Source organism: Homarus americanus, unplaced genomic scaffold (genome assembly GCF_018991925.1).
Source record: "Homarus americanus isolate GMGI-L3 unplaced genomic scaffold, GMGI_Hamer_2.0 scaffold4896, whole genome shotgun sequence".
In the NCBI taxonomy this organism is placed as follows: domain Eukaryota; kingdom Metazoa; phylum Arthropoda; class Malacostraca; order Decapoda; family Nephropidae; genus Homarus; species Homarus americanus.
This window is the reverse complement of record NW_024749657.1, coordinates 6560593-6564440: the sequence shown is the minus strand read 5'-3', so window position 1 is coordinate 6564440 and position 3848 is coordinate 6560593. Positions and strand designations below refer to the sequence as shown.

At 38.2% G+C, this 3848-nt stretch overlaps 1 long non-coding RNA gene across 1 annotated transcript in view; it reads left to right on the top strand.

Moving 5' to 3' along the window:
• Window positions 1-2834: 2834 nt before the first annotated feature.
• Window positions 2835-3848, top strand: part of LOC121853529 — a 2700-nt gene continuing 1686 nt past the window's right edge. Inside the window, exon 1 of the long non-coding RNA XR_006086325.1 lies at window positions 2835-2986. This is a non-coding gene — a long non-coding RNA (uncharacterized LOC121853529). The remainder of the gene's footprint in view (window positions 2987-3848) is intronic.

Genomic DNA, 3848 nt, shown 5'->3' with positions numbered 1-3848 from the left:
TATCATCATTAACTCGATTCGCTGGATAGCTTCAAACATAGGTTGGATGGATACATAGGCAATAGGGGTTGGGTAAAATAGAGACTGCCCAGTATAAGCCAACTCGGGGTACTTGTAAGCCCGGACCTACGGCCTAGAAAACAGTGCGTTAATGTTCGAAATAAGGCAAACAGAGTATTGGGTTTTATATCTAGAAAGGTAAGTAACAAGAGTGCAGAGGTCTTATTGCAACTATATCTTGCGCTAGTCAGGCCGCACCTCGATTATGCGGTTCAGCTCTGGTGCCCCTATTATAGAATGGATATCAATTCACTAGAGTCGGTGCAGCGAAGAATGACGTAAATGATGCCGGGACTTAAAAACCTTCCATATCAGGATAGGTTAAAGAAACTAAACTTGCATTCCCTAGAAAGACGAAGAGTGCGGGGAGATATGATAGAAGTATTTAAGTGGGTGAAAGGAATCAATAAAGGGGATACAGATAAAGTTCATATAATATCCGAGCAGGATAGGACTCGGAGCAACGGATTTAAGTTGTATAAGTTTAGGTGTAGGAGGGAGATAGGAAGGAACTGGCTTACAAATAGGGTGGTGGACGAGTGGAACAAGCTTAGCAACTTTGTATTAAGTGCTGGAACGCTGGAAAGTTTCAAAAGGAGGCTAAATAGGTTCATGTATGATAGAGAGTGGTAGCATCGGCTCGGACACACGTGAGAAGGGTGTTATCCAGTGTGACCCTCACTACCAAACACCACAGGTTCCCTCCTGTACTAACACAGGATAAACCGCCAAAACGGCTAGTAAGCTGATAAGTGACGAATATGATAAAAAAATACAAATGTTTTCATGGAGAAAAAATCTTGTCTGACAAACTTACCCACTTTCCTTGAAACAGTAACTGACTACTTGAACCAAGGATTACATGAATCTTTAAAATATGTTTGACAAACACATACACAGCTTAGCCTCAAGTTCAAAGCACAAAGCAACACAGGCAAAATACCGGAGTGGCAACAAAGAGTGGTCATAAACGAAGTACATTCAGATTGAAAAAAGGTTCTATCCTTATGCCTGTAATATATAGAGCCAAATAATTAAGTTTGTTATCGACAGTAAGATATATGGAAAGGTAGCAAGTCAAGAAGATACCGCAACCACGCAAAAAGATCTGCACGAACTGTTCAAATGGTCGCAGGATTGGCAAGTTATTTTTTTAGCACAGTAAAATATAAGAACCTGCAACCAGAACCACAATTATTCTGTAACTAATGCTTTCTTTAAAAATGCTAATAAGGAAAAAAGATCTAGGCGTCATGATACACTATTACTGAAGGCACCGCAATAGTGAAAAAAGTGAAAGAAAATTAAATTTGGAAATTATAAGTTGTACCTTCGAATAGAAAAGCTAGATTATGTCTGCACTACACCATCTCCATTGTCAAAGTAGACTGAGTCTGAGGGTCTAAGGATTATCACAGCTCTTCAGATAAGGCACGATAGGGTGGATCTCACTGAGTTATTAAAAATCTTTAAAGGGATGGAAAACGTAAACCCAGATCAGTTTTTTGTGTGTGTTTTCACACGCCACCAACACAAGACGACATTACTATAGCTCGCCAAGGTGTCAGACAGGGCGAATGTAAGGAAATATTTTTCACTCACAGGGTTTTAGACCGTTGGAACAGTCTACCAGCACAAGCCTTCGAAGCGAGACCAGCACTGAGCTTCAAATAAGCCCTGGACAAAACTACCACCTCTAGGTGGAGTGGCCATTAGTTAAATGAGATAGGTAAGTAAATAATGTGAACGGAGGGCTAGTCGAGAGCGACCCATTCCCATAGTACATTAGATGTGTCCCTTTCGGCAAATCGTTGTGTCTCGACTTATCGATATGTTCCCATGCCTAGCAGTTGTATAGCCATTTATGTTTACACTAACTGAGTATGCATAAAGACAATGAAGATATACAGTTTTACAGGAGTCCTATTACAATTACTGTACAGTATTGCTTACGATTAAAATATTCAATTATTATATTTTTATTATATGTAAGATTATGTAGTCCAAATGTGAATATTCTGAATTTTAATTATGATTAGAACATTTTTATTACATAAACTTTATTTTTTTTAATTATTATTATGATTACTGGTACTAATATTTCCACGAATTCTGATTACTGTACTTTTATGATTACACCTACTATAATATAGTTTACATTGGTCACATTGATTGTACAGTACAGTACCACATTAGAAAATATTAATGTTTTTTTTATGAATTTTATTGGAAATTAAGGAAGATTTTTTGTCAAATTTAATTCTATTTAACTTAAATGCATAAACATTACATACATAACTTGAAGCACATAATGACCTATCACATGACACCAACAGCGACAACTGCTTAACCCTGTATTATGTGATCATAGCCCCTTCTCCCTTTACAACTGTCAACAGAGGCCTTATGTGTTGATCTGCCTTACTGTGTGTCTGCACGTGTGATCAAAACTGCTTACGGACAAAACAAAGGAACAATTCAGTGTTGCAACATATAGTAATTGCAACACCCAAGAAAAGTTATGCAATCAGCCAGGTAGAACGGGGATTACCAAGGCTTGAAGAGCGGTCATATTATTATTACAATTATTATTATTATTATTATTATTATTATTATTATTATTATTATTATTATTATTATTATTGATGATCTTCAACTATCAGCATTATCAAGGATCGGTCTTTTGTTTCTTCAGATAACAATTAGAATTTTTGAGTTGAACAATGAGAAGTTTCTGGCAACACTTGTTGTTGCGGCTGCCAACCGACCTTCTTATTCGAGCAGATATCCAGTGGTGCTCCTGACTCGTAGCTGACTGTTCATGTAACACCATCCTTACATTGGTGAACAACGAACACAGTCACCCATCATGTTCAAAAGATCGTCCTTCACATCGCTGTTGATCGTCTCCGTCATCATGGTGATGGTAAGAAAACATTGGAGTTGATATATTTACCTAATGGACACCCATTAGAGGTAGCCACGCCGAGGCAGGGAGGCCAGTGGCCTGTGTAGGATCCTTCCAGTGTCATTGATAATTTTATCAAGGGCTATTTTGAAGCCCAGTACTATTCTTGATTCTACAGCTTGGGCTGGCAGACCGTTCCATAAGTTTACCAGCCTCTGTGAAAAAAAATATTTCCTTATATTCATTCTGCATGATAATTTGGCGAGGTTGTAGTTATGCTCTCTCGTGTTGGTGGTTCGTGACATCACAAAGAAATGTCCCGGTCTTTGTGAATGTTTCAATGAGATCTGCCCAATTCTGCCTTGTTTGAAGGGCTGTTAGCCCTAAGACCCTTAGTCTACTTGGATAGATGACATTTCCGGAATCATCTTAGTCGCTCTGTGTTGTACCTTTTCTAGGGATGTGAGATTCTTTGGGGAGGTGGGGTTTCCAGGCCTGCATTACAGTAATCCAGACTGTAACATACTTGAGATTTGTACAATTGAAGGATCATTTTCCTGTCTTTGTATTCAAAGTTACGCTTTATAATACCCAAATCTCGATTTGCTTTTCTTACTGTTGCGACGCCTTCATTGAATGATCTATCACAACGTCTAGATCTGTCTCCTTATCGACAGTATCCAGAAAATTGTTATTAATAAAATAGTTGTGCTTATGGATTGTTTCCTAAGTTTAGGGTCTTGCATTTCGTAATATTAAAGAGCATTTGCCAAATTGCCAGTCTCGAGACCATTTAAACAGCTCATTCAGGTCATCCTGCATTGTTGCGATATCGTCTTGACTTGCTACCTTCCCAAATATCTTCGTATCGTCTACAAAC